At 50.2% G+C, this 10604-nt stretch overlaps 2 pseudogenes; both read right to left on the minus strand.

The window, feature by feature from the left end:
• Positions 1 to 3894: 3894 nt before the first annotated feature.
• LOC102851439 lies at positions 3895 to 4218 on the minus strand (annotated as a pseudogene).
• A 3915-nt stretch (positions 4219 to 8133) lies between these two features.
• Positions 8134 to 8692, minus strand: LOC102851853 (annotated as a pseudogene).
• Positions 8693 to 10604: the final 1912 nt, after the last annotated feature.

Consider the following 10604-nt stretch of genomic DNA (forward strand, 5'->3'; position numbering starts at 1 on the left):
GAAATGCCCAGGCAGCAGGAGAGGGCGAGTGTCTGGGGTGGCGCTCTGAACACGCTCAGCCCTGGGTCCCGGCTGTGCAGGCGCACAGTGGGAAGCAGGGACACCGACTTTCTAAGCATTCTGGACCGGCGCTCGAGAGAGTGGAGAGAAGCTGAGTACTAGGGAAATATGCTGCTGCCCAAGGTGGCTGGGTGGGGGTACCTTACATTAGCCTCAGAGAGCAGAAACAGCTGCTGAAGCCGCAGCAGGCGGGCCAGCCAAGTTCAGCAGCGGGTTAGCCAGGACAGCCCTGTGACCAGGGAACGGGCCACAGAGGGGAGGGACCGATCACTCAGGCTAGGAGGAGCAGGAAGAGTGGCAGCACTGTGGGCTCACACCAGCTCACGGGCCACATCGACACCCCCGGGGTGTCCCCCCAGTGTGCGGGCCTCACGACTCCCTGTCACCCTCCTCACGCCCCTGAATGCCGTCTGCTCCCATCTCTGCACCTAAGAACATGAGGAGCTCACTCCTTTTTCAGAGGTTTTCACAACACGGCACGCTTGGCCAGCTCCCCACTCACACGCTCAAACGACTGAGGAGAAACCGAGAAGCCATCGGGCAGCCAGGGTTTCTGGTCGGAGTGCTCTTTTTCACATCAGGGCTTCCATGAGTTGAGAATCTGATCAACTCCTTGCATCCCCGTTTGACATTAAGCAAACATCAGCGCTCTGACAACCCGCTGGTGTCAGAGAGGAACATCTTAAAACTCGCTGGACGCCACAGCCAGATCCGCTTCCAATCCTCATCTTTGATCTCGATTATAAAGCAGTACCAATAAAAGAGCAGAGAGATTTATGGGCGAACTTTCATTTGAGCTGTTTCACACCTAAAACAACACGAGAGCGTGGGCCAGCCAATAGGCAGGGAACGCAGGGTTAGGCTTCAATGGTTTAGGTTTTCTTTCAAGACTCTGCTGATTTTAAGATAATCTAACATTTTAAAAATTTTATTGTATATTGGTTTGCTCACAAGTTCATATACACTGTGTTTCACACTACTCTTCATTCACAGTGTGTTTCACACACTCTTTCCCAGGCATTATGTTTATAAAATCAATCACTACCATTGGACCTTGCCCAGCATTACCCAATCTTTTCGGGTACCAGTTGGATCCTTCACCCCCTCCCTAAGATAACCTTGTGTTTTACAATGACATTGTCTGTTCCTCCCCGAGAAGCTGGTTGAGGGACTGTCATTCTGGGGACAGACCCAAGTTCAGGCGGGCAGCCAGCCCTGCCCGAACGAGTGGTTAGACAGTGTCTTCTCATGGCCTGCTGTGTCACCAGTTACCCTTATCTTTCGCTCAGGTATATGTAATTGCTCATACGAGTAGACAAGCAGTAAGTAAGCAAGGCCCGACAAAATGTGCCACCCAGAAGACCGCGGATGGTCAGCAGTCAGCAGCACTGGGCACAGCTCTCGGCGACGGGACAATTCCTTTCATGACCTCAGGTATCACCCCAGCACCAGTCACTGGTTGTAGGAGGTGAGTTAAAAGGCCAGTGCCACACTCAGGACGGAGCGGGTGGGGGTGTCGTCTCAGCCGTAACTCTCCACTCCCCCTCCACCCCCCGCCAGCCCCCCACCCACTTTGATGAGTCTGGGGGAGGGGCTCTGCCGAAAGCAAGCAGAGGATCTGGCAGGGAAACGTGGCTCCTCCAGCCTCTAAGATCTTTATTAGCAAAGTTAAGTAAAAGAGCAGACAAGTTCAAGGACACAGCCCTTTCAGAAACAAAGTTAGGAGCAAGAAAGGTCAGAGCTGCGGCTCGGAGGACTGTGACGGCGCAGCGGCTGCTGTCCAAGGTGGTGGGCAGCTGGCAGACGGAGCAGGGGGCTGAGGAGGTGACCCCGCTGAGCCCTGTCCCAGGCAGAGGCTTTGTCACGGTGACAGTCACAAAACCAAAGGAAGAGGAGCCAGAATGGAAGTGCGCTTAGTTATTTAACCCAGTTGTCTTACCTTCAAACGGAATTCCTGGTTAAAGGAGATGGCAGCAGCTGGATAAGAGACAGCCGCCTGCTCAGAGCAAGCATGTCCAGCTGTGTCAACGACGTCAGTGTCCGGCTCTGAAGCACAGTCACTTCTCCACATCAGGAGTCCCCATTTATCTACTTGCTGTGGTCTTGGGGGTTCAGGAGAATCTGCTTTTATTTCTCTTCCCAGCATAACAGTCTCGCTACCATAGATAAAGGAGGACTTAGGGTCTCAAGATGCTTCTAGAAACCCTTGGCTTGGCCAGCAGCATTCTCGTCTCCAGCATGAGGTCATGCAGGCGAAGTGCAGGCACAAACATCACAACTGTGTTCTCAGGAGGGTGAAGCGAGGGATGATGTGCCTGGATCTCGATGCAGTTCTTTTCCTGGGTAAAGGGCCTGACATGACAAGGGGCCAGAGTGAGGTGAAAGTCAATGAGCTGAACACAGTGACCCTGCACGTGCAGAAGGCAGAGGCTGAGGTGCTCACGAACCGAACAGTCACTGAAGCAACAGCACTGGATTAGAATCGGCTCAATGCCTCATGGGGTCCAAGCCCAAAGGTGATGGTCTTCCTGACTCTTAGTAGCGCTTTGGCTTCTCCTGGTTGTGACCTCGGCAGAGATGGAGTCACACAGTGTCACTGCTGCGCCGGCTCCTCTACTGTTCACGGTTGTGGCACGCCACCAAGCCCTGCACCCGGCTTGTCTCTTCACCCCACGGGTGAGGGGGACTGGAGGGTTCCCAGTTTTCAGGAGATTTCAAATAGTGCTGCAACAAATACTCTTGGATATTTTTTCCTCTAGTACACATATGCATTTTAATAGGTTTATATGTAGAAGAATAATTACCGGGTCACAAAGGCGTGCATGCATTCCCCATGAGAAGATACCATCAGAAAGATTTTCAAAGTGGTGGGCTCAACTTCCCGTGGATTCCATGTCTTCATGGTTTATTGTTTTTAAAATGCAGACATCCCCGTGAGTTCTGCGAGTGAATCAAGTTTTCCATCTTTCTTGTACCTTCCCTAGCCAAGCAAATGCCAGTAGGTTGTAACACTACTCAGGGTCCCAACTTGGAAAACACATGGGCTCCCTGTGTCTGGCTGCTAAGGAAGTATCTGGAAGTTGAAGCTGGATGCATGGTGGGGTAGACCAAGTTGGCAAGCACCTCGCTGGGGGTTCGGCGGCTTGAAAGGCCATGAAGGCTTGGAAGGCCACAGACCTCTGGCACTTCCAGAGGTCTATGGGGGTAGGTTCCTGAGCTCTTGTCCCCAGCAGGTGGTGTGTGCATCCAGAGGATAAGTCTTCCGGGGGGCATCCTCTGATAGCCAAGGCTCACTGGGGTTTTTCGCAGTCTGATCCTTGGCCTGCCAGTAAATTCAAGGTCCTTCTAAGTGGCTGAGGGAGCTCTGGTGGCTTGTTACTGTTGCTATGTGCCATTAAGTTGCCTGTGACTCACAGCAAGTCTATGCACACAGACGTGAAGCCTGTCCTATGCTAAGTCAATCTCACTGTCTCTGACACACCTACCTCCATTATCTCAGTCACTGTGTCAACCCATCTCATTCAGACTCTTCCTTTCTTGTGCTGTCTCTCCACTCTTCCAAGTATGATGTCCTTCTCCAAGGACTGGTCTCCCCTGGCAATTGGCCCAAAGCATCTCGAACATTGTCTCCAAGAAACAATTTGGTTTTGCCCGCTCAAGGCCAAACCCTTTGTTCGTTCTCTCTCTCTCTCTCTCTTTTCTTTTTACCGTTTGGACCACTTTAGTTTAGCATTTGTATTTACAATTTGAAATCCATCACTTCTTGCAGCTCATAGCAGCTCAGGGACACAGGGCACACTCACTGGACAGGCACAAAGCAGTCCTCAGTCTTCATCATCGGGTCTTCATCCTCAGTGGGGGGATGCCCAGCTCTTTATCTGTCCACTGGGAAGGATCAGGAGAAGAAAAGTGACCCAGCACTGCGTCTGAGTCGTGCCAGAAGCACCAGAGGATCCAGAACCACTTGGTCCCGCTGAAGAACTCGGCCAGGAACACCTGTGACCAGGTCAGCTGGGGGAACTGGCGGTAGGACGGCTCGATGTGCACGCCGCCACCGGCATGACGGATGCCCACGTCTCCAGCAGTCTGCGTGCCACAACCTCGGAGGAACTGCCTTCTGATGCAAACAAAAGGCGCCAACTGCGTCAGAGCCAACATGACATCAGAGGCGTGCCCCTGACCTGTTTGTTCTCTTGACGGTCCATGGAATGTTCAAGACTCTTCTCCAGCACCACAACTCAAAGGCATCACTTCTTCTTCTGCTAACCTTAGTCACTTCTGTTAACACTTAGTCACAGTTCTCTGATGCACAGCAAGTAAGATGTGCCTGGGTCGCAGCATAGCATTTTGAGCACTGTGGAGAGGTCTTTAACAGAAGACTTTTCCAAAGCAATTTGTTTTTTGATTTCTTGACTGCTGGTGCCAAGAGTGTTGATTGTGGAGCTGAGCACACTGGAATTATTAACAATCTCAAGCTCCTCTCCATCTGTCACAGGACTGCCATTTGGCCCAGTGGAGAGAATCTTTATTTTCTTGATGTTGAACTTCAATCCATATTGAAGACTGCAGTCCTAGACCTTCTACAGCAAGTACTTTAGGCTATCCTCATTTTTGTCAAGCAAGGTTGTGCCATCTGCATAACGCACACTGTTGATGAATATTCCTCCAACCCTGATGCCATAGTTCTCCTCATAAAGCCCAGCCTCCTGAATGACTTGTTTTAAACATATAGATTGAAAATGTATGGAGACAAGACACATCCCTGACCCACTCCTTTCCCGATTTTGAACCATGCAGAGTTTCCTTGCTCTGTTCTGCCTCCTGGTCCAAGTACTGGTTTCTCATGGGCACAATCAGGTGTTCCAGGATTCCAGATCTCCTCAAGGTCAGCCACAGTTTGTGTGGTCCACACAGTTAAATGCCTCTGCATAGTCAATGAAACACAGATAGGCACTCAATGGAATTCTCTGGATCCATCCAACATTGGCAATGATGTCCTGGAGTGCCACGGCCTCTTCTAAACCCAGCCTGTGTTTCTCGTAGTTCTCTGTCAATGTACTATTCCAGCCATTTTGGACAAATTTTTAGCAGGATCTTGCTTACATGTGATACTACCCGATAATTTCCACATTCTGTTGGATCAACTGGTGGCTTAGTGGTAAGGAGCTGTGTTGCCAATGCAACGTTACACAGTTCGAATCCAGCAGCTGCTCCATGAGAGACTCATGGACAATCTCCTCCTGTGCGATTTACTGCCTCTGAAAATATGCCAGAGGATCAGTTACGGGTGGATTTCAACTCAGCGGCATATAACAATAAGAACCAGGTAACTCCAGGCTCCGCAGGGACTGGCTGGTTACCCCATGACAATGGAGTCCAGGGCTGAAGCTACAGTTTAACAGGGATGTTGGATAGAGAAATGAAGAGAACTGCAGCCAAAGAATGCTGCCTGGCGAGAAAAGATGAACAGCTTTAATTCTTCTGGTCCCAGGCTGGCTGGGCCTGTTTTACTGTGGACTAAGGTCAGGGGCTGTGAACTTGAAAAGGGGTAACCATGCCCTCCATATACACAAACACAAACTGACACTGGCCCTGCAGAGTCACGGTCAAGAGGAGCTGTTCATGTGACAAGCAATGACTGACCAGGGCCCAGTTTCCTGTCCCCAGAAGGGAGTGAGGGGGCAGCCTGGTGTGGTGAGTGTCAGAGACGTCTGTGGATCATGCACCTGTGCTGCAGCCCCTGCGTCGCCTCTAATGACTCACAGCTTTGGCACAGGTGTCACTGTTTGGGGCGGGGTCACGGGGATCTAAACTCATCTAGGTCTGAAGAGGCTGCAGAGGCCACTCAACACAGTCAACCGAACACACACAAAACCTTTGGGTGAAGCATCCCCTTTGCAGAGAGGATCTGCTAACGACCCTGGCTAAGTGGCCCTGGGATGGGTCCTTCAGCACCTCACGCACAGAGGCCACACGGCACGGCCTACAGTGGCTGCGTGGTACTCTCAAGTCAGGGTGGTGGGAAGCACCGTAATGAGGGTTCTGACTATCTATTCTGAACGGCAGGTAAAGCCAGTGTCTGAAGAAGCCAGGGGTCTGTGTCCCCTCGGATGAGTTCTGTTCAAATGTTCTAGATGGCACTGACCCAGAGAATGCTGCTGTGGGGCAGTGGAGGGGAGAGGCTGGGTCCCCATGGCGAGTGAGGACCTCAACGTGCAGAAGGGTGACAAGGCAGATGGCAGCTCTGACCTCCACGTGAGACAGAGCAGTCCATGTGGGCTAGTTCCCACGGAAGCAGGTAGCCTGGTGACAGGAAGGGTGACCCCGACCATGGGCTGAAAACACTAATGCCTGCCTGGGCTCTGTGTGGAAGCAGAGTTTGGGCCACAGGTAACAGGAACTCCGGAGCTCAACACGCGGCTCAGTCGAGACCTGAAGGGCGCCTTCACGTGCATCCATCCATTTAGGATTCACTTCTGAGCATGGTCCCAGGTTACAGACAACTGTAGGGACCACAGCCCCTCCCCGCCAGCACCCCTCCTCTCCAGGCTCCCTGTGAGAACAAACTCGCCACAGGACAAACACCTGCCTCAGAAAACCTCCTTTTTGGCTTTTGAAGCAGTCTCACATTTTCACCCCAAGGCACTGAGAAAAGACGTGTAGACAAGATTGTGTTTCTCACTAGTTTTTCTTTTTTTTTGGAAAGCAAAACAAAATAAGACTGAAAACTAATGAAGTAAACGGTAACTCAACTTGGAGGCTGAGAGCAGAGAACGGGGCTTACCTTCTGCACCAGGTAGACGCTGGTGGCTCTCTGGGCAGCCACTCTGTCCAGGTCTGACCCCTCAGGGATGAAGTAGCTCACGTCAGCGATGTGGACGCCCACCTCGAAGTTGCCTGTGAACACACAAGCAGGGCTGTGAGCCTGGGTAGAAGGCAGGGGCCAAACTCTGGAAGGGTCGCTTCCAAGGACGCGTGTTCCCCGCTGAGGGTGGACAGACCCATTTTTAGTGCACTGTGAGGTGCGCTTGTACCCTTGCGGTGTGCAGTGAGGGCGGGGTGTGTGTGTGTGTGTGTGTATCTACAGGCACATATATGTATGTAGTATGTTGTCAGGTGCCATCAAGTTGACCGCATCTCACAGTGAGCCACTGAACAACAGATCAACTTGGCCCTTTCTGGTGTCATCCTCACTGTTTCCAAGATACTTGAGGCCACTGTTAGAGTCAGTGCCAACTCATCCTGTTGAAGTTCCTCCCCTTCTTCACTAGCCCTTCACCTTTCCAAACTTGATGTGATTCTCTGAGGACTGGCTCCCCTTAACAACAGGGCCTACACACACACACACACACACACACACACACACACACACACACTCACTCACTCACACTCTCTCTCTCTCTCATCTCCTCCTAGGATATTTGCAGCCTCTGGAAACCTGCTGGAGGGCCAGCTATGAGTTAGTTCTGACTTGATGGCATATAACAGCAACCTATAAATACACATGCATATTATGCTTGTACAATGCACACATCACACACACACACACACACACAAATACAACCACATATCTATATCTTGTCATTGTTATGTGCCTTTGAGTCGCCTGCAACCCAAGCGACCTTACGTATAGCAATTTTGAAGCCTGTCCTGTCCTGAGCCTGTCTCACCTATTCTTTTTTTTTTGTTTTTTGTGTTTTTTTTTGTTTTTGTTTTAAAAGGACCCCCTTATCCCTGGAAAAATCTGTATATGAAAACAATAACCAGAGTTAACAGGGTAGGAAGGACAATTTCCATTTTCATTAGCATCCCTTTCAAGGCAGTGTGTGGGCTGGCTGGCTTTTGGGTAGCATCCTTCACACACCTATCTACCATGTCCAACCAGTCTGTCTGCTTTCCTCACCTCTTGCCCTAGAAAGGACAAGCACTTCAGAGCAGTACTTCTATAGATGTGGGTGCCTGAGGTTAGAGTTGGCCACAAAAAAACACCATATGCTTGGGGCAAAATTCCAGTTTGTGAGGGTGCGCTTCTTGGCTGTGTTTGCTGGCCTTATGTGTCCCAGGCCCTGTGTCTCACTCTGTCAAGAATTTCTCTTTGTGTTTCCGGTTGGGAACACGCTCAGGGCAGAAGTCCGAGCGGAGGAGTCGAGAAAAGTAGATGAGGATCATTACGTTCCGCATGAGCAGGATGGCCAGTAGAAAGGTACGCAGGTTCCTCTCATCCTTGTAACGGAGGAAGAATGGGTGAGGTAGGCTTGTGGGGCCAGGCGGAGAGAACATGACCAGGGTGATGCACTTGTTGATCCGGCAGAGGAGGAGGTCCTGAGCCTCGCTCATTTTCATCATCATGCGTACAGTAAGGAAGATATTGCTGACCTCCACCAGCAGTGTTAGGACGCCCCCACCAACAAAGCTGCTCCAGAAGATTCCTGACAAGAAGGCACCCATAGCCATGACATGATGGACAAGGTATTCCCAAGAAGCTCGGGCTTGATGGCTCACCAGGATGTCCACCGTGTCATGGATGAAATACCCTGATGGAAGAAGCTCTTCTTCAGTGTTAATTTGTCTACATGGTTATTTCAGGTCAGACATTTGATAAACATCATTGAAAAGACACACCAATCTCCATTGTCCCAGTTCCTGTATCAATCCATCTCATCTAGGGTCGTCTTCTCCTGCACTGTGCTGCCACCATTCCAAGCATGATGTCCTTCTGCAAGGACCCATCTCTCCTGGCCATGTGCCCAAAGTATAGGAGATGGAGCTTCAAAATTTTGGCCAAGGAGAGACTTGGTTTCACCCTCTCCAAGACAGATCTATTTGTTTTCTTGGTGGTTCACATTATGTTCAAGACTCTTATCCTGCAACACAACATTGATTTGATTCTTCTTCTGTCATCCTTAGTCGTCGTCCAGCTCTCTGAAGCATAATCAGTAACTGTGAAGACCATGGCCTGGGTTAGGTGCACCTTAGTCTCTAGACTGACATCGTTGCTTTTCAGCACTCTGGAGAGGTCCCAGACAGAAGATTTTCCCAAGGCAATTCTTCTTTTGATTTCCTGACTGCTGGTGTTAAGAGTACTGATTATGGAGCTGGGCAAGCTGTAATTACTAACAACCTCAATCTCTTCTCCATCTATTATGGTGCTGCCAATTGGCCCCGTGGTGAGAATCTTTGTCTTCTTAATGCTGAGCTTCAATTCATATTGAATACTACAGTCCTTGACCTTTTGCAGCAAGCACTTCAGGTCTTCTTCATTTTCAGCAAGCAAGGTTGTGTCATCTGCATATCGTAGGTTTCTGATGAGTCTTCCTCCAATCTTGATGTCACCTTCCTCCTCATAAAGCCCTGCTTCCCGAATGATCTGTTCTACACATAGATTGAAAAGGTATGGAGACAGGATGCATCCCTGACACACTCCTTTCCTGATTTTGAATTATGCAGTGTTTTCCCTGCTCTGTTTGGAGGACTGCTTCCTGGTCCAAGTATAGGTGTTCACATAAGCACAATCAAGTGTTCTGGGATTCCCATTTTTGTCAAGGTTAACCAGAATTTGTTGTGATCCACACAGTCAGATGCGTTTGCATAGTCAATGAAACACAGACAGACATTGCCAAGATCCATCTGACATTGGCAATGATGTCCCTAATGCCACGGCCTCTTCTAAGCCCAGCCTGCATTTCTGGTAATTCTCTGCCAATGTACTGTTCCTGGATAATCTATATGCATGTATATAAATGGATGTAATTGACAGTATATATAAAAAGAGCATGAATGTGAAATAAGTATCCAGTGTGGAGAGCTCAGCCTGGGCAGTAAAAGCTGGCTGAAGGTTCAAGCAGTGGTGTGGGGTGGGCAGCGTGGCTGATGCCCTTCCACTGCATCGCATCTCTGCCCAGTAACTGGTCCGAGGACAGCCCAGTGACTGACGTAGGTTCCTTCTGAGTCTTTTCAAGAGCAGATAGGATTTTGGGACAGGGGGGTCTTGTTCTGAGATCCCAGACACTAAGACTGTAAGCCTGGAGCTGCCAGGAAACATCTCTGCCATGTGTTTGTGCCAGTGTAGACAAAAAGATGTCTACGAAATAGTCACGAAGACCTTGTGTGAACTCTGGGATCCAGCTGAACCTGAAAAGCGTCTATCTGTGAACTTGGAAGTTCCCAGGCAACTGATTCTTTTCTGGTATGACTCACTGGCAGGGTCCTGACGGGCCCACACATTGCCTCAAGAGTGCAGGAACGCAGCTCCCCTGGGGCCTCTGGCCACGCGGGGCTAAGGTGTCATGCATGGCCCTGCAAGTTCTGCACCTACCTCATATGCTCCTATTCCTCTTCTACCAGAAGATGCTTCTTCCCACATTTTTTAAAAAGTAATATATGGGGTTCAGGCAAAGAGCAGCCTTTCAGATTCCCTGAGACCACCCTCTTACCAGGCCGAGCACTCTTGTCCAACCCTGATCCATGTATCCACAGGGAAACCCAAGCCCACCTCGGAGATCCTGCTGCGGTGGGGTAACTGACAGGGCCATTTCCCACAGGAA

This window comes from Elephantulus edwardii, unplaced genomic scaffold, assembly GCF_000299155.1.
Source record: "Elephantulus edwardii isolate Elephantulus edwardi_28Jun2011 unplaced genomic scaffold, EleEdw1.0 scaffold00127, whole genome shotgun sequence".
NCBI lineage: Eukaryota > Metazoa > Chordata > Mammalia > Macroscelidea > Macroscelididae > Elephantulus > Elephantulus edwardii.